A 20,996-nucleotide genomic window follows, 5' to 3' on the forward strand; every position below is an offset into this window, starting at 1 on the left:
TTGCCTCTTCTCGGAGGTCACGGCGTTCAGCACCTGAAACAGAGCGAAGCACATGCATGAAGGGAGCGTTGCAGCGCGAGAATAAAAGCAAGCAGGCGTCAGAATTCTGCTCATTCAGATCCAGGATCAGTTGAAAATGACGATCTCCAAACTCGATTAACTAAAGGTCACAGGAACGGTGAACTTTGGTGGCAGACGCGCACCATGGGTCTGAACGGATTCCATTTTATTCCCGTTAATGTTGCGCTGCCTGTGATCCAACACTCGGCCGAAAGGCGGCAGACAAATGACTGTTTAGTTTCGTCTATTCTCCCGGCCAGCAGAAATTTCTCAAAGCTTCTGTAAACAACCACGATCCGAGGAGAAACGCCGAATGCGTACGTGTGCAGAGCGATGGTGCTCCAGAGGGCAGAGGTTCGGGTGTTGGGATCTGGCAGAACGCTCGAAAAACCTTCAGCAGGTCCGACAGGCCAGCAGAACAAGTGCCACAGCGCTTCACCGTGGGGTTACCCCCAGATCTGCCAGAACAACGCTGGTGAGGTCAGCGCGCAGCCTGTGGCGGGAACACTACACACGTCTTTGATCCAGCTCATTTTCATTGCTGAATATGTGGTAACCAATGACGACCGGCAGGACTGCTGAAAGTTTGGGCTTCTGCTGTGTGCCAGACAGAAGAAATGCATCGGTAGAATGATTGACTTGTCTAATGGTGCCTGTTACAACCTGAGCTGAGCAATAACGCTGCTGTGTGGAACTCTTCCGCTTTATCGGGAGAGATTCCCACTAAATGAGGAAGCAGCATATGTGAAAGCATCCAGTCTACACTGGCTGCTGCTGCTTTATAAGTGAAAACCTCCAGTCTTGTGTTTAGTCGCACTACTTTCATAAGAAAAGCAAACATATAAAAGAAGTCCATTTTGTAGAGTAAGCCATTTGAAGCCAGAATTATGAGAATAAGCCGGTGACCAGGCTATTAGAATCATGCGATGCCCCCAATAAAACCTAAAGTATCAGGGTCAGAGCCCAATAAATGCTTTGCTGGACAATGTTATGACGTAATGTTGCTTAATGTCTGAAGTGTAACTCGGCCCTGTTTTATGAAGTTGAGAAGCCGTTTTTATATCGAGCATTAGCACTGATCTTAGTGCTTTGGCACATTTCACTAAACAATCCTTAGTGGTAATCCAGAATTCCAAAATCCTTTCTTGGGTTGTTGAACGCTGCGGTCTCTCTGTTGTCTGTGCTTCACAAGGTGACAGCTGCTTTGAACGTGGCAGGTTTGGACTGCGGGCCGAGCCAGCTCCAGGCCTGTTTACAACACACACACATTGTAATAACACATTCAAAATGGGCTCAGTGCTCTTTCCCTCTTCTGCTGGGGACACCCAAAAACAATAAGAAATGTGGCCCTCACAACACAGCGTTCATGACAGACCGTCTTAGATGAGGCACAAGTGTGGGGATTTGTATGATTAAACGCTTTAGATATTGTTAAAAAGCTCTCATTAACAGAGGTCATGTGACATCACTGTGAAGATTTAGAAATCTCAAAAACAGTGGGATTGTCCGACAGTAACAGCGAGCTCAAATGAAAAGGAGCACACGTGTAAACTTAACTGGGGACTTTAATTTATTCCCATTTTTCCTGTGGGACAGCATATCAGTAAGATGCAGACGAGGGACTTGGTTACTACACTGTTCCTGTAACTCTGTCTGAGGGACTGCTGATAAGTCCTAATGACCATCTTATCTTCAGGAAAGCGAGATAACACGGTGCACTGTAAACGTTACTAGTAACACCATCTAAAAACAAAGCATGTAAAATTCAACTCGCCTTTGGGAATTTATTAGGAGATGCAGGACTGGTTTATGTTTAAATCAACATGACAACTTCTGCCAAAACGGAGACGTGTGCGTAGGACCATGAAAATGATATGAAAACGATCAAGGGCACACATGCACGTTCATTACTGCACGTGCACGATAACAGACAGCTGGGCTGCCTGCACCAACTACTGATTGAAATAAATAACTTCTAACTAGTTTAACAATTAGGGCAAATCAATAATATGTAACCAAATAGTGGCGAGCCTGTCAGCGCAGTGCTAATGTAGTAACAGAACCCTCTCTTACCATGGTAATAAGCACTGGGAGGGGAACTAAATTAACAACCCATTTGCCTCCATGTGACTGGCATTAAACAACATACCGGGGGTTTGATACTACGGTTGCCACAAATCTGAGACACTGTGGTGACTTCACCCTGCTCAGGCCTGCTGGATAAAAATGAGACAGAAACTAGACGTTAGTGTGATAAAGGCAGAAGCATGCGTGATTTATTCGAACCCATAAATCAGTGAACGAGTCGAGCTGCTGCTGCTGACTGGGCAGGAGGACGGTCCGACGGGTGAAATGATTAACAGCCACGCCAACCTGCGGCGGGCAGAAAAAGCAGACACCTTCCAAAACGTGTCACTTTCACTACAGTTTCAAATGAAGCAAATTATAACAATCCTCCCAGCCCGTTAGGATTAAAGGATTGCTACGAAAATGCAGAAGAGAGACCGGTCGATAAAGATTGGTTTCCACTGAACAACTAACCCAGATCATTAGCAAGGTTACATAAAAGCTACCGTCATGTACAACTCAGGTGCCACAAGAGGGCAGTACCTGTAGGAGCTCACAAACAAACAAACAAACAACAAAGCAACAAAGACGCCCACATCCAAGCAACTGGCTGAGTTGAAGCGACTGAGGAAACCGAGGTCAGGTCGCTAAGATCGACATAGAAGAGCCTGATCCCTGTCCAGTTCTGACATGGAATCAGAACCCACGTCCAGGACATCTTCCCCTCTGGGCTTCTCAACGTGTAACTGAAGCTAAACCGGCAGATGTTTACCACCCAACAACCGTCACACGCCACAGGTGTGCGTAGCAGCAAAGGAGGCCTGGGTGGACAAACCGTCCCATGAGACCGGGAGACATTTAGGGCAGCAGACCTGTGTGGGAAAATCACTTCATTTCTAATATCGAATAATATCTCTAATTCATACGTTTTAGGTTAGTAAACATCAAAGGTTGCTGCAATTATTTCTTGAAGTAGTCATGAAATCTCTAAATATTTCTGAAACACTATTGAATGATATGATTTAGTAATAAAGTGAGACGTGAGGATTAATGCTCACTAACCTTCAGTAGTGGGATCACGGGATTTACTGAGCAGAAGCTCTAAATATATAACCAAAACCTACCCGATATTTGGGACTATTTAATGTGCCACATCCTGTCTGTCATTACGACACAAATCCAATCAACTGCGTTTCCCACTCTGGTGGAACTGAGTCTTCTAGTTTTGTTTCCTTTTTCTTGAAATTATTCTAATAAAATTTGGGTTAGTTCATTTTTTTTTAAAATGCCAGTCTACAGATAGCTTTAGTAAACAAAGAAAAAAATACACAAAGCAACTTTTTGATTTGATTGGTAAAAGACACGTAAGCGACACCTTTACAGTGATCCAGAGTGATCCAGAGGGATCCACAGTGCTGTGGTGCTTGACTGACAGTGGCAGATCCCTAGCTGCTGAACAGTGGGACAGTCTCTCCCCACTGGATAAGAGTCACTTCCTGGGCTCTTTCTGTGACCTACACGGCCCTAATAAAGACATACAACCATTTCTGACCTGGACCTTTGGCACCAGAGCCTGACTTCCACACACCAACACAGTGCACGAGTGCACCTTTTGACACCAAAGAGGTCCAACAGACAGGACAGTCACACGTTTTCCTCCGTGCACAATCTTTTTTTTTTTTTTTTAAACACAAGGTTCAAATAGCTACAGCATGAAAGTCAGTTACAAAGCAGAAACACGGAGCCTAAATTTACTGCCAGTAGCTGAAACCTGTTTGTTCCGAGACGTGTGATCATCATAAAGCCAGTGTGACACCAGGGTGGATTTGCTGTGACAGCAGGAGTGTTGTGCAGGCAGGTCCTCTCAAATATCCCCCTACACTAATTACAGGCTAATTACAGCCCATCTCTGCAATAAAGAGGGCAATAATGCCAACCACTGGAAGAAGGGCATCTTTTTTAATATAATTAATTTATTTAACACTTGTTAGTTCATTAGAAATACACAATCATTTGTGAATTGAAGTACATTTTGTGGTTTTTATTTTGTAACCCTCTGAGCTTGTTCTGTCTTCTGTGTACAATGATGCAGGCCTCGAACACAAATAAATTACAAACTAAAAATTCAAAAAATTGTGACTGGTAAAAACAAATATGAATAGAAATACTTGCAGCTTTTCACTAAATAAATTTGTATGTGTAAAAAGGAAAGGTGACCTGGTTTAAGGACTGGGGAGAGTAATTCTAAATGTAGCAAAGCCTCAAGAGTGTGTGTGTGTGTGTGTGTGTGTGTGTGTGTGTGTGTGTGTGTGTGTGTGTGCAGTGAGAGATTGTTTTTAGAAATAAGGAAATTCTTTTATATTATCCTAAAATCACAGTGGCATTTAGATGGAAGAAGCCATGATGGATTTAAAGACAGCCCAGCTGTATCCTGTCACCGTGGTGACATGAACAGCACAAGATTTTTAATGTCAATGTCGCTTTTTCTTACCATAAACAGAAATAACAGTTGGGCTTCATGAACTAAAACAGGAAAAATCATAACTTCAATGTCTGTATAAATCACTCCCATGATTAATATATTTTAGAATTTAGCTCTTAAAAGGTCTTGTTAGAGACCCTCATAAATAACTCGAACCTCGACAATCCTCACCCCTCTCCTCTAAAGCCAGCATGCCCAGACATGTCACCTTCTTTGCTCGGCCTTTTTAACCCATTCCAACATCATTTGCTCCCCATACAAAGGCCTCAAAGAGTCAGCTGACCCCAAGGTCAAAGGTCAAGTAACCTCTTACACTCCACTGGGTACAGGGCCATCGACATGTCCACTCATCACTTCTAGAAGACTGACCTCTGCTCCTCCGTCTGCTTTTACATGCACAATATATGGAATTATTAGTGATTGCCATAGTCAATAAACATGCCACACACACACACACACACCTCTTTATAGATGGGCCTCTCATGCCATCTCTAACAATGAGGAATGAATGTGGAACCTTGGTGGTGCCAGAATAATGTCTTATTTTAACTGTAGCTAATGCAGGCCCAGTGAACCGTGGGTTACGTACGACATTTACCAGCCTGACTCCAAAATGTGACACTTGACAAATGTGTGGGAGGCTTTCACAAATATTTGTTTAGTTTGGCAAAGTGAGTCGGAACATACACGTGCATTATGTCATCAAATGTTTCATCCATCAGTGGTGCAACGTGGACATTAAATTACATTTCTACTGTGGGGGGGAAAAATAATCATCCGGCTGTAATTAAATATTCCTAAAATAACCTCAATGCTTATTACCACTAGATCAAAGAAAAATCTAATGCAGCTAAACACCCCCACCCCACCCCACCCCACCCCAGCACAAACAATACATTCATCAATGTTGGAGCATATGTACAGGAGATGATGGTGAGGCTGGAGACCGTGACAACGATCCAGAACCCAGTTCACCATTACAGTCCGGTGAGTGGCGAAGGATCCAAAAGTCTACCGACGCCTCGCTCCTCTGTAGGATCACCGACATCCCCGCCAACCCCCGTCTGCTGCTTTACACACTTCTGCACCTGCCTTGGTAATATCATGTACCACTCTTAAAAAAAAAAATAAAAAAAACTAAAAAAAAAAAAAAAAATCACACTATGAAATCATTGAAATTCACAAATAAACACAGAAAAATGTCAAAGCTGCACTGAAATAACTGCACTTGATTAAGCTCAGGAAATGTGTGTGCACAGAACCCAGCCGCCTGGAACAGGAGTCCAGTTACATGTTTATGACACAGGTAGGGGAAAAAGAGGAAGCAAATCTAATGTGTGAGCTGAAGGACACACCCAGACACTCACACCATTTCTCTCTACAAATAGCAAGAGTTGCACTTTGTGGTCTTCAAAACGGCCAAACAGACACAAGACGACCAATTCCTCCTGCTCAGCACCACCAGGTTCTGCTGGGACCATGCACTTTTTGGCTCTTCCACACACACACACGCAAAGAAACACTTAAACACAGTGTCTTTCTAGGTCTGACATGCACAGGACTTTGGTGCAGGCCAAAACTTTAAAATGAGGTGCACCAGGAAAGCCAAAGCAACATCTGTATCAATCTGTGAAATACAGACATCCAAAATTAGACATAAAACTAACCGGTTCTAGTGATACCTTTGTTAAAACTAAGACTTTTGTGTCACACATAAAGACAGTAGAGGCAGTTTTCAACTAATAATGGAGTTAGGATAAGTAAAAATCTATAGAATCCAGTCATTAACCGTTTATGATAACATAAATATTTCCCACTGCTAATACAATAAAGTTGATCTAAAACCCTCACGTGAAAAACTGCTGGTGCAGCAGAAAAGAGTGTGTGTACCAGGGGCCGTGTGTGTGTGTGTGTGTGTGCTCAGCTACAGTTGCTGTGTCAGATCTGCTGCTGTAGGTCATCTTGCACTAAATTCAGTGCACTAAATTTAACAGAAATTAACCCTTCTTTTTTAAAAAAGTGATACAAACGAGCACCTACTCAAACACCTCTGAAAACAGTTGAAATGCTGCCTGAAATAGAATTAGTGTGTGTGTGCTTTTATCACTATGGGATGTTTAATCCTGCCCAAACAACAGACAATAAAAACCCACAGCATTATTCAACACTTCCCAGAAGTCTTCTAATAACACCTCACAATGCTTTTAAGATTTTCCACATTTAATTACAATTAAATTTAATAAAAATTCAACCCCTCACACACCACTTACAATAAACACACCTGAGCTCAGCAGTAGCTTCACAGCGATGTGACAACCAACTTAAACACAGTTAAGGTTTGGGGGGGAAATTTAATAAAAATCATAGACCCCCTCACAACAATGCTACACTCTCGACTGTAAATGCAGAGGAAAATAGTGTGTGTGTGTGTGGGGGGGGGGGGGGGTGGTGTCTCTACAACCTAGCTGTAACACATGTGAATGGATACAAGAAGAGGCACAATTTCAGCAGGAAACGGGGTGGGAGCCGTCCTGTGAGGAGCCACAGAATGCTAAAACGGTGCTAATAAGAGAGGAAAACAGATATGGGGGGGGGCACAACACCTGTGGCCTGTCACCCACACAAACGCACATTTAAAACACACCAGCTGATCTGACAGGGATCAGCACTGGTGCTCTCAAACAGTGTGTGATCACCAATTACAAGGAGATATTCACACACACTTCATACCTGATCACAGCACCTGGAATTAAAGAACTAAAATTACCCCGATGACTGATAAATGCCCCCCCCCCAAAAAAAAACACACACACACTGACAGGGTCTGCTTTGGACACATCTGATTCAATTGTAAAAAAGTACACTAATGATGTTACAGTCAGATACACACTGGTGTAAAAGCAACCAAAAATACACACTAAGTGACCGGGACAAAATACCCCAAGGAAGAACTTAAATAAAACACACGTATAAAATAACACTGTCAATCCTGCCACTTTATGTGTTCCACTATTTATTATCCAGCCAGTTTCTTTCTTTCTTTTTTTTTTTTTAAATATCTGAAAATACAAACAAAAACAACTTGCACTGTCATCGTACTCTGAAACTTAATTTAAATCAGAAAATGGCACATCAGCAGATAAAAGTGCAATGTTTAAAAATATACACATTCCAAAAATGACCTGCAAATAATATATCCAAGTGTATAATACACACACACTCCCCATTATATCACACACACACTTCCCATTATATCACACCTACCGGGTGTAGAATCTGTTAAATACTGCGTGACCACTGATCTTCAACCAAAAAGCTCAATTATTAATAAAAATTCAGATTGGGGTAAAAAGTGAAACACTGACAGGTGAAATTTAAAACATAACTTAGGTTTCACATACACTGTGGTCTTGTCACCTATATCCTGCAGCTCTTATACCACATCAGCCCCCCCCCCCACGTCGCACTGCTTTGTAAATGTAAAGTATATTTCCCTTATTTCGTGTTGGCCAATTTTCCAACAACCAAACAAGCTCAAAAAGCCACACGTGAGGACGGACACTTTGAGGGCGGAGGTGTCACGGTGAGGCTAAAAGGGCTCCCTGAGCAGCAGGATGGGGGCTCGACGTGCAGCAGCAAAATACAACACCAGACCACAAATACAGACCCCCATTTGCATTTTCACTTGAATTTATAGCCGATTGTGGGGCAACAAGAGCCCATCAACATAAAGCTCTTCAATAGGAAAAGGGATGGGACAGAGGAAAAAGGGACAGGGGACAAGCAAGCGTGGCCGCCCCTCCATCCGGACTAATGACATGAAGTCCCACACGTGCACATGTAGTTACTGTATAATAAGGCAGAAGAGTGTTGGAGATGGAGGCCTGACATTATGTAACACTGAACCGATCTCTGCTCACAAGGAAGTAGGAGGGGCGGGATCCCAAGAACAATCACACAGGACACATTTCTCCCCTCAGATTCACTATTTGCACAAGTCGTGTCGGTTCTGACACGATCAAGGGGGCACAAATAATTCCTGGCAGGGTCACTTGAATTGAATCAGGGTCAAAGGCGCAGAAAAGGTGTCGCTGGAAGTGAGGGCAAAAAAGGCCAAGAGACTCTCAGAATAGTGCCTGACAACCTTTCATAATAACGGCGGGTTTATTAAATAAACTCGCAGGGACGCCTTGATTGGATTTTATTGCATCATTATGTCTTATGGGGGCTGTTTGTCATCGCTTTAACAGAACTATTAAAGTCGAGCCATCACAAATGATGACCTACGACACGACATCTCAAAAAGCTCCAGATTCCGCCTATCGGGGCGAAATACTGAGTTAAACTACGCCTTTTATGCTCCAGACGGATCATTAGAGAGTAATCCGTGGACGTTTCACCTGCGCCACACATGTGGCGGCAAAAGCGCCGTGACGAGAAATGCGTAAAAACGCATTTTTACCAACTCCGAGGCGACTGAATCCACAAATCTCGCACTTCCCTCTCACAATCCGTTAAATAAATAAACGGAGAAAGGCGTCTGATAGTGAAGTTCTCGACGGGGACAAACCGCCCGTCTCGGTAAACAAGCTGGTGGGGAATAAAGGGAGGCTGGCCGCCGCGCACGGCGCCGCGTCCGTCCCGCACGGCGCCGCGTCCGTCCCGCACGGCGCCGCTGCTTTTCCCTCCCAACTCAGCCTGGATGCGTGTGTTGACACTGCCGGCCGATTCTCTGCTGCTTTTACACCTCCCGCTCAAAACTGGGCTCCGAATCCTCAAAAAAAAAAACCACCCCCATCACTCTTCAGCCTCGCTTTTACGGGCGAACATTCAACAAAGTGCGCCTAATAAAGGAAATATTTTCGGGTTGTTTTTTTTTTAACTCAATATCCTCGGCTCGCCTCGGGTGCGTGTCCATTTTTACCGTTAGACCAACCTCTGTGTGCTAGTGGGCTAAGCTAGCAGGCTAGCGGCTCGGGAGAGGAGAAACTGGCAAAGCTGTCTAAATGGCTAACGTCTCTCCGCCGCGGTCGATCCTTCCTCCGTATTCCTCTGCTCGCCTCCACTTCCACTGTCCGACCCCAAACGCAGCCCGAGTACGCGGGGGGGGCTCCCGTTACCTGTTCGCGGGGGGAAGCGGCGTCCCTCCTCCCTGGAAGCGCAGTCCACACGGGAGCCTTTTTTCGCCCGCTCCCCCTCGTTCAGCGACAGCTCTCAACATTCGCAGCATCCGCGCTCCGCCGCGACTGAGGCGATCGCAGCTCACTCGAAAATGGCGCCGAAAGATCCACTCCTCATTCAAATTCGATAGAGCCCCGCAGCCCCCCGATTGGCTGAAATCGGAGCGGGCTCCGCGCCGCTGATTGGCCGCTGAAAATGCACTCTCGAATGGTGTCGCGGCCCACGCGGCGCTCGGCACAGCCGACGCTTAACTCTTTGGGCCCCTTAAACGGAATTTTCTAATACATCCTCATGCTCTAATCAGTCTTTTACACCTCGCAGAAGGACTGACCATTGCTGTCATCAAACCAACTGACTAAAATCTATACCACAGGCAAGCACGCGCTCAGTTGCCCTTCAACTTTGAGGGCAAAACAACGGACCTTTATTACAAACGTTGAGGGAGCTGCGTTGCAGAGAGCGTTCCTCCTGAAATTGAGACTGTATAAGCACTGTGAAACATCTATGTCATTGTTTTAACCACCGTGAACAGCTTCCATCTGCAAATACAGCGATGGCAGTGGTGTCGCAGCTGATATTAATGTACTATTAGGTCATAAATAGGAATTGCAAACCCCATTACTGAAGGTGTCAGCCAAGGCTGAAACAAGCATAGGGAAACACGCGTGCTCAGCAATTAAGTTTCCCCTCTGTGCACTACTTACGCATATTAGAAGTGAATTGTAAATGAACTCTTATATTTTTCCCCCCACAAAGTTTTATAACATTTAACAGTGTAAAGGCTTTACGCATAAATTGCTATTCATTTTTAATGAAGTTTTTCTTTCAGTTCTGCCACTGTTTAAATGTTTGAGTGATTTATGTCCACACATTTAAAAGGAACTCTGATATCTAGTGTGTCAGACAGATATTGCATGCATAAATTTTCTTGCATAACTACTTATCGTCACTTTAGTGTGGCAATGTCACGATAGAGTGCACACACATTTATACTTATCGCTTTGCGAGGACTTCCTTGGGAGGACATTATACATTCCCAGGACCTTATCCCACTGTAACCCTAACATAGTGTAGCCTAAAGGCAAAATAAACACAGCCATTCTGTCCCTTTACAGACATAATGACACATACATAACATCAACCTTCCATGTTGGGAGTTGGACCCACAATGCTCAGCGTTGGGAAAGGAATTAGCTTTCTCTTACTGACATGGTGTGCTGAAATGAACAGAGGCCGATCTTTTGAATGCAATTTTATAACTGTACTCGGAGAGAGAATGGGCGCCGCTTGTGTAGGCATTCTGGTGTATTGTGGACAATGGGGTGGAGAGGAAAAAAACACACTTGTTTACAGATAAACTGGTTTGGACAGGAAGCCAGTAAGGAGGAGCTCTGTGTTGTTAAGCAGGCATGTGGAGAGGCAGAGATGAGCCAGCAAAAACACAGCCATGACCATAGGGCGGATCATGATGCAGTACACATATGCATATAGGGAACCTCTAGCCACGACTGCGTCGTACGTACAGTTGTGTTGATTGTCGTACTACTGAAAATCATAAATAACACTGAAACCAACAGTTGTTGTTTTTGTTTTTTTTTACATGGACAGAGAAAAGACATAGTTGGTTTAGTTTCGTTGTGACAAAAAAGCATGCGCAAACTAAATAAATTTGACTCGTGAGCCAGGCTGTGGTGAACGCTGTGCAGTTCATCTTGCATTGTGTCACCGTCACATGAGCACACACTGCCTTCCATTAGGCAGGAGATCCTGACTGACTCACGAAAACACAAGTCACATGTCACTATACAAATGCACAAGTGAACCATGATACTCACGCTGCTCTGTTATCCATAGCAGCTTCTCTGCGGGACACAAATGAAATCACATCATAATGCATCTCTTCATTTGGATAGTTTAGACAAAGTGTCCTGTCCTCAGTTGGACAGGCCAAACAACAGCCACATTGTCGTGTACTGTGGTGTTTGGCTACAGTGCACTAATGTGACTGCAAAGTTGCCATGCTGGGGCAGTTTTATTTCAGTGTAATTTGATTTCATGTAAGATGTCTTGCGTGCATGGTTGGCTGTTACACTCAGCTGCTTCTCATTCAAGGAGGAGTTTTACGGATTTCTCTCTCTTCTTCCCTCATGTGACTACAATGATGGCCTTTCACACCAGCACCAGACATGCAACTGCATCACGTCAAATCATGACAGCAAAATGAGACAGTAGCACAAACTACACCCATGTAAAATGTCACGACTCTAAAGCAAACTGTTGTAATGTACCAAACTGGGACACCGTTAGCCTTTGAAGCTATAGCATGTTTTTAAAAAAAGAGGTTTAGAGGTGGTTCACACTGAGCATCCTGGAAACACTGAGGTGTCTGCAACTTTAATGTCACACGAATGTAACAATCTCTTTGAGTTGTCAGCATTAAGGAAACCAGTGTTTACCAGCAGCTTTCTGTTGCAAACTTGTGAACTGCAATAAAGAATGAGCGACTATCAGGCAAACGTCTGTGGGGTTTCAAAAAAAACCTCACAGTTCTGTCAAATATTTTCCTGTTGTCATTCAAAACAGCGTATAAAGAAAAAGACTATGCTCACGTCAGAGGAAAGCAGTGAAAATGAACAACACCACAGCACATACAAGAGACTATAGGCTTACTATATTAACAGGCCCGATTCCCTTGTCCTGGTCTTTAGAAAACACAATAAGCTCCACTAAGAACTCTATGCCAGAGAGAGAGAGACTCCCTATTGATGTCTCCTCGCCGCCCCTCCCCCCTCTCTCTATGAGGCATCTGTAGCAGCTGCCTCCTTGTGCTCCTGTCAGCAGGGCCGACTGTGTGCGTGTGTGTGCGCGCACGCGCGTGTGTGTGTGTGTGTACCAGTGTCGAGGTGGGGTTGCCTGGAAGGTTAGGGTTGGGTGTGTTATGACACCTCCCCCTTTGGAGGGGTCTGGCCTGCACACTTGTGAGACATCGCATTTATCAATGGTTAATAGTCACGGAGCAGGTCACCCTGAAAACACAACAAAGACCTCTGACCTCTTTTGGTACAAAGGCAGTGCAGCGGTCGCATGATGAGGCAAGACTCACAAGCAACTTTTTAGATACAATGTTTGACATTTAAATTTCTCATCCACGTATTTCTTTCTATACTTTCTAAAAAAATACACCACATAATGAGGAAAAAGCTCAAGAGTGAGCTGAGCTAATAGACAAACACCTGTCTGGTGTATAAGTTTAGATATTAAAGCAAACAGGAAATTTTTAAATTTGATCCCTGGATGATCTTCTCGGCCTTCACACTTGCTTCAAACTCAAAAACTCAATTAAATATCAAGACAGCTGTCTAGGTGAAGCATGCAAGTACAAGTAACAAAAACAGGAAAGAAGAAAGAAGGTTACCCAGTAAGGAATTCATTTGCAACCAAGGAATTTGTTTTATAATCAAAATAATTTGCAAAATATCTCATTTAGGATTTTAGCAAACATCTTCCAAAGTGATTTCAACACTGCTCCACTTCAAGAAATCAATGTGCTCTAAAGGGGTAAACCAAACCTCTGCATAAAGTGATAAAATAGTGACCAGCAGACATGTCAGACACCCAGACAGAGCTCAGGGTGAACCGTGACAACCTGACTAGAGGAGTTTTCCATGCCAGACAAATGCTATTGTTACTTTTCAGAATAGATGGTCATAAGACATTGTTCCTGCCGCTTCCTCTAGTAATCTACCTTTTTTTATCGTGATGATTTTCCACATCCACCAGTTCTTTTTTCCTCTTCAGTGAGGCGGACTTCTGAGAGGGATTACAGAGAGGGCTAAAAACAAGCAAGATTTAATCCCAGTGTGCACCGTTAGGCAGATACGTTACCGACGGTAACTTTGGCTGAAAGCTTGAGGATGTTCATAATGTCAATAACTAATACAGCATAAAAGGGCGAACTTTTCGGTACGGGCCGAGACAATTACTCTACTCAGGCGTATTCACAGTTGTAAGAGTGTCCTTCAAGCATTGACGATGATAAAATAACACCCAAATAAAAGCTTCCTAAATTTGATTAAAGCTTCCTAGTAAAAGCTGGGGAGCTCATTTTTTCCATGCAAGAATATGGCAACACATTGTTAATCATTTGTAAGCAATGTTGTCAATCTATGCATTTCTATACATCTACACGAGGATGATGTAGGTAACACTTTGGTTATCCTACTAAAACTTTGAGGCAAACTCAACATGTTTACTCAAATATAAATCTCTGCGTGACACATATTTCACACCTTATTTCACCAGCAGATGTAAATGTTTATGTTGTTTTTAAAACACTCCTGATGCATCATAGGCAGTGTTTTACATGACTTTTACTCTGACTCTATTTACTCTAATTTAAAAATAATGTTGAATATATACACAGCAGATATATACTTAAAAAACAAAGATCTGACACTCTGAAAATGGCTGGATGAGGTCACTGCATTCCTACTGTGTCATCACTATTAACTTCAAATGAGTGATTACAGCACAAGAGCCACAGATATGAATCCTGAAATTTACTTCTTTTTATCTGCATGGTTTTATGCAGAAATGAGGATTCCAACCTGCCACCACATTGCTTTCTTCTCAGTCAAGACGGTCGCAGTCTGCAGACGTACTAACAGTAGATAGTTGCGGTTCTTATTTCGTTGAAACTGGTCGGCATAATGCCATTTGAAAGGAAGTTGGTATCATTAAGGTCACCACAGTGTCGGCGCCACTGGAATTCTGGAAAACCTGGATGGATATAAGTGATGCGGGTTTGAAAATTGCAGAAGTGAGATGTAATTTTTTGTTTAAAGAAGGCCCTCTACACACCTGATGTAAAAATATTTTTGGACCGGAATCCAGTCAGTCCCCAGATATTTTATTGTCTTCATGCAGATCATTTAAAAACCAGCAGGGATAATGATTTCAAGCAAAATGTCATTACCCCTGAGAAGGCACAATTGAAGTGATTTCTGCATTTACAACGCGGTTCTCTGAGGTCATCTAACACTTGTTGGCTTGGATTAAGGGATTCTAGCGTATTTGCGCGCATGAACCCGGTTGCGTTCATTCAAATTCAATTACAGCCGAAGTTAATTTTGCCGAAGGCACCGTGATCGCCCTCTATTGGTTGAGTGCGGTAACGACTTAAGAGCCTCCTTTGAAATTATATTTGCTTCCCACTCGGTCACTGTTTAAGATAAAACGTTTTTGACATTGACCACTTTAAATTTCTAACTATACCGATAGCGCTGAGACGTCAGAGAGGAGAATGGACCCACGGATTCATTGTCCCGATTCTGGACTACAAATTGAAAGTCCCTGCGGAAGTCCCTCCTTCCGCGGGCCGTTGTTGAACCTCAATGATGTAACCACTTTCCAAATATAGCGTGTTGCTGATGGCTAAACACTCCACCGAGTGGCCGGGGCGGCTGTCAATCACGTGACGTCACAGGGACGGTGTTATTATTGTAAACAGCCCGCCTGCCCTCCACTGACTCTCTGTGCCGACTACTCCATCCAGTCCTTTGTTCGTGCAGCGAAAGCACCGACACGACAATGCGACCGGCGATCGTCCGCCCCAAAAGCACCGGTCTCACCTCCCGGAGCAGAGCTAGACGCCTCCCCGAGAACGTCGGCTCCAACACGGGCAGAATAAAACCATGGCACCAGTATGTTCATCACCATGCAGTCGGCGACCGCGCAGGGCTGCTGCGTGAATAACGATAATAAACTGGTGCGCTGAGGACTTGTCAGCGCACACCACTCGGTTAGGGCTTGTTTTCCATTCACCTGATAATATTTGGGATATATTTCTCGGTCGCGTCAAGTCTCAGTCGCGATCTGCAACAATGACAGAACAGGAATCGCTGTCAACGGCTCACAAATGACATATTGTTAAAAAAGAAATAAAGATCACACGACCACATGCAATTCTGCACGTCGACGGCGGCCACCGTGAACTGCTACATACACATTTCCCCATATTGTACGATGAAATGTCGAAAATTCGGTTAATGGACTTTACTTTGCTTCCTGTTTTGCAAAAGGAAAACAACAAACAAGCAAAACAAAACGACTTTATTTTCCCGTGACCGACACCTTACGGCAAAACGCAACTAGTCGAGAGGTCGCATAGTAAAAGTTTAAATGAGTCCACTCACTGTTTTAATGGCACTTACACGGCCGCCTGTGTGCCTTTCGGAGTGATCGCCTGCATCTCCCTCGCCGCCAGCCGGTCACCGGTGACACCCTCACCTCGACGTCTCCATCCAGGCAAGTTGACAACGAGGCTTCTGTCCCCGACTAAGTGCAGTTTCAGCAAAGCTTCAAGGAAGTTGTTTCTTTTGTTCCAGTATTTTTTGGTTGCGTCAATATTGCGAAAAGGGGGAGGCGGGGCGGTGGATTCGGAGAGCGACCGAGGGAGAGGAGGAAAAAACAAAACATCTGAGCGCACCACCGTCTACCTCGCAGGCTTGACCACGAACGCACAGAAAGCCCCTCGTCCAAATCCGCTATAAACTCGTCTCATCTGCTCAGCTCACGTGTTTCGGACGAGCCGTCCGCCGTCAAAGTGACGCGGACGAGCTATAGGCTCGACAAGATATGGCTGTCCAAGATCAGGCTGAGTGGTCGGTGCGCCCTGTGCGCGCCTGTGGAGGAGCGGATACATTTGCATACCCCTGCTCGGTAACTTGGATTCCCTCGGAAAACTACACGTTCAGGGTCGAAAACACGATCACACGACGCCAACAGCTTCTCCAGAATGCTTCCCGGGATCTGAAAAAGAAGAGCGCACGGCACCTCCGCGTCTTTCTGAACGATTCAGTTCCCGGACTGTTCGGTTACCGGTAATGTGTAACTACTATTAGAGAGAGGCCAATTTCCCCCATAGAAGCTCCTGTGCTGTCACACATCTCTCTTAGATTTTCAAACGTCAAACCCAAATGAGAAGTGAATAATATGAACAAGTTAACTTGTCACTTATAATATCAATGTATTCACCGTCTGGTAGAAATTATCTGTAAAAATGTTCCATCTCGGAATGAAAGGCATAACTTCGACCACCACTCTGACTCATTTAGATTCCCTCATTTCTTACAGGGTCGTGGAACACCGCAACAAGTCGCCTCATGAGCGAACCCTGTGCCCCTGCGTGGCAGCAAAGTAAAGGACGTGAACTCTATGATGAGTCCGTCACTGTTGTTGGGAGCGAGAGGCAGCAGGGAGAGCTGAGACGGCTTATATGCAAAAATAGGATCATGTTGGTTCATCGGATAAAAAGGTGAGCACCCTGTTTCCTCTCTGCTGTTACAGGAGGGTTGCATCAGGAAGTTGCTGGTGTCAGTCAAGCCACCGTCTCGACGTCTTTCAATCCACCCAGGCTGTCGAGCAAAGCGGTGGATACGCGGATCGCGCCCAGATCCTCTTCTATATCTAATGCAAAGCAGCAGCGTCGCCCTCAGCTCCCAAATGCCCTTGAAACTAGTTTGACCTCACAGCGAGAGGCGCGTGAGGGAATGTTCAAAGTGGGACCGAAATGTTGCAGATTCCAACTAGGGAGACATGCATTTCAAATGTTAATATATACATTTTTTTTTTTATCGACGCGTTTGAGTCATTGAGTTTTACAAAAGATATATGCGAACATCAGGGAGGTTCGTGGTGCAGCCTCACTGGGCCTAAGCTTTCTTTCAGGTTCCATAGGTTTCAACGGGGTGTAAGCGATGTTAATATTTACGGGGTGGAATCTGCAGACACTGTGTGGAAATAAGCAGAGATAAAATCAAAGGAATAAACTCCAGGAGCGCGCGCGTCAAAGACACCACAAGTGCGCGTTCTAATTTGCCTTTGCGTTTAAGTGTGTTATGGAAACCCTTTGAACCGTTGTGCGTGGCATGTGCGTGCAGCCGTAAATATAGAGGTCACACCTTGTCTAATTAAAAGGCTCGTTTTAGTCTCTTTTGTCTACAAAGGGATTTGGAGAGAAAGCGCAACACGCCACTTTCTTTGGTGAGGGAGGAATCCTCCTGTCTGAGTCGGTACAGCCACGCACAAAGTCACACTTTTTGTTTAATTATCTTTTTTTAAATGCTTTGTTTTGTAGAAATTACATGAAAAAGATAAATTTAAAGCGATGGTGTCTAAAGCCACAGCAGCGCTGAGGCTACAAGTTGAATGAAAAGGTGAGCATGTGTTTAATTCTCAAGTCTAAACTATGTCATGGTCGACAAAGACGTGCCTGTTTACCGCTTTATGCACGCAGATCATTTGATGAAATATCTCTTATTTGATCTATTTTTCTTTGGGGGGAGAACTCGGAGCGGTGTGTTTAAACCGCACCTCAACTCGAACCCCCCTTTGTCTTTCCTCGTTTTTGCGAAAACATTTGATGCATTTTGCAAAATATGTATTTCTGAAATAGATTCAGCTTTGGTATCAGGAGACCCCAAGAATGTCTGTTTGTTGCGTGAGGAAAGGCAGTTATATAAAGACGAAGACTCATTTGCTGCATTAGTGAAAAAGGCGCCTCTGAGATCGTCGGAGACAGTTTCTGACATTTGTTCGTCTGGAAAGCTGATAAACTAGAATAACCGGCTAGTTACCTCCTCTAATTTCACATTTTAATTAGAATCTTTTTTTTTTTTTAATGTTTAAGAGAGCGGAAGAGAGAGGGGAAGAGAGAGAGAGAGAGATACTTTGGAGACTCATGCTCACAGTAAAGCAGCAGTATTTGAATTTTTGCCTGATGTGTGGGCTGATGCACAGTCAGAATGCAAAGACGAAAGTAAACAGGCGCAATAATCTGATGAGCTGCGGTTCTCCTTAAAGGTCATCGATGAACAAGACTACAACGGTTGCACCGAAACAGCTCTGGAGAGCTTTATAAAATTCATATTAAGTCTGTCCATATCCTAGACTCACCCAGGCATGTCACGTGATATTCTATCAATGGGATCTTTTTTTAAAAAAAAGACGTTACCAAACATTCTTTTCTTGATGATGCATCTGAAGCACTTTTACCTGCACTGGGACTGGCACAATGAGTGCACTTATAAGATACAAAAAGAGGGGGAAAAAAATCATGCTTTTGATATTTCCAATATGAAGACTAGCTGAAATGTCATATTGTGTGGGCGGTAATGATCTGACTCAACTTCAGCAAGTCAACAGATGCCATTGTGTAGTTATTATGTTATATCCACATAAAACAAGAAGGCATAAACTGATAAAAGCCTTGATATTATTGCAGTATTGACTGCAGCTCAAATGTGGGTGTCAGTCGAGTCAAAGCAAACACTGATCTGCATCTGTGGTCCTGTAAATAATCAGAAACCCCACGTCTCCTGGTGCGGCGACCCTATTGAGACATAATCTCTGTCACTCTGTCACTGCTATGCTCACCAGCCTGCGACATATGATCACCCCATTGACCCGATGGATCAAATGTCGGTGAGATCCACAGCTCGAGCTGTTTACATCCCGGCCTGAGTGTGTGCACGGGGCCAGTCGGTGGATTACACCTGGCCCTCCTGAAGTGCATGAGTCTGGAGCACAACTAGGTCAGCAGAGAATGCTGGTTGGTGAATTAGAACAAAGCTGCTGTCACACATGGGAAATAAAAGGAGGAGAAAGAGGAAAAACGTGTTCTTGATTGAAGAATAATTACACTGATAGATCTATTTCTTGATTGGCCCACTGGTTATTTAACATGTGTGTTTAGAGCATGTGGAGCATTACAGGGAAGCCTTTTTTTAATATGCTCAGTATACTGTATATACTGGAGTCAACATTAGGGCAAAAGTTTAGTTTTTGAAAAGGTTCAGCTTTAGCAATCCACCACTGACAGTCTTTCAATTTAAACTTTAACCAACAAGGGGAAAAGATCCAACAAAGGCGAGTGAAGCAAACCTTAAAACCTTGGAGGTATCAACCTGGGCAATTAGCTCGTCCTTTTCTTGGCAGACAGTTTCCTCTGGATTATTGTTGTATTACCACAGGTTATCGTGTAGCACAGCAGGTTATCAGCAAAATCCTTTGAAAGGTGCAAAAACTCCCCGTGGAGGCACGAGGGAGACCCAAATTGTAAGTGAAACTAAGGTTCAAAGCTAGATTTATGTCATTTCAACTACACGGTTATGAAACAAAACAAGACAAATTTTGTTGTTGTTCAACAATGACTGGAGCTGATAATGAAGCTTTAAAATGAAATGCTGATGAACATTTTATGCAAAAGTGTGCTTTGTGAAGCAGGATGAAAAAACCACTGGCATGTCTATTAAAACATCATTTTAACAGTTATTACATGGTTAAACCATCCCACTCCACCCGATAGTGACCCACAGGATGTCACCAAAGATCACATCTCCCTGTGCAGCAAATGCCATCTATAGAAAAAAACACTTGTATAGCAAAGCTGATATTCAAGCCCTCGTTGAGGTGTCAAAATAAAGGTCACAAATCATCCTGTGGACTTATGGTGTCAGAAACCCGCTGATAGATCAGGGAAAAAAAAAAATCCGGTAGTTGGTGATGTAAAGATTTGTTTATTGTGCGCGTGGTTACATAATGGAGATGGCAGAAGTTGACACGAGCTGCGAGAAAGCTCCGACCACCATGAAAACATGACCGCAGAAGCAGCGGCAGAGCAATACGCTCACGACAGTCTGTGCTCGTGTCTCACAACACAATGGCGTCGGCTGGCAAACGCGACCTGAGCCAAGACACGTTCTCCGTATAAAAGCTGCACGTAGAGGCTAATTAAAAAGAATATGTTGCCTTCTGTTTACCTAAAAAAGCTCAAATGGATGCAAAGCCAACCTACCTGAACAACGTTTGTTTGAAGCTGGAAAGCCGGGTCTACGTCACAGCCCCTTTTCTGCCTCCATTTGCATGTGTACACTCAGCGAGTGTGAAAGAGTAATAAAGGCGTAGAGGGATAAAGCACACGGAAGTTGTTGGAGGACTTCTAGCTGCTGCTACATGACTGAGGCCTATGACTAGCATCGGAAAAGTGTAGGAGTGTGGCTCTTCCAATGTTGCCATACCGATGCTGTGGAGAGAAAATAGGAAAGAGTGGGTAATTACTGCACCAGGCAAGGATTCACCCAATGGATCCAAAAATAGAGAGTGTGTGGAGTGGAACCATATTGGGATTCATCCTCGTTTGTGTAAA

General features: G+C 44.0%; 2 long non-coding RNA genes across 2 annotated transcripts in view; one reads left to right on the plus strand and one right to left on the minus strand.

Annotated features, from left to right (window-relative positions):
• Positions 1-16,125, minus strand: LOC130536152 (uncharacterized). Its single transcript, XR_008953292.1, has 3 exons — positions 15,985-16,125; positions 9,730-15,664; positions 1-33 (listed from the first exon to the last, which is right to left on the minus strand). It is a non-coding gene; the product is annotated as an uncharacterized LOC130536152 (long non-coding RNA).
• LOC130536143 (uncharacterized) overlaps positions 16,003-20,996 on the plus strand; it is a 19,483-nt gene continuing 14,489 nt past the window's right edge. Inside the window, exons 1-2 of the long non-coding RNA XR_008953289.1 lie at positions 16,003-16,671; positions 16,925-17,105. This is a non-coding gene — a long non-coding RNA (uncharacterized LOC130536143). The remainder of the gene's footprint in view (positions 16,672-16,924; positions 17,106-20,996) is intronic.

Source organism: Takifugu flavidus, chromosome 1 (genome assembly GCF_003711565.1).
Source record: "Takifugu flavidus isolate HTHZ2018 chromosome 1, ASM371156v2, whole genome shotgun sequence".
Taxonomy (NCBI): domain Eukaryota; kingdom Metazoa; phylum Chordata; class Actinopteri; order Tetraodontiformes; family Tetraodontidae; genus Takifugu; species Takifugu flavidus.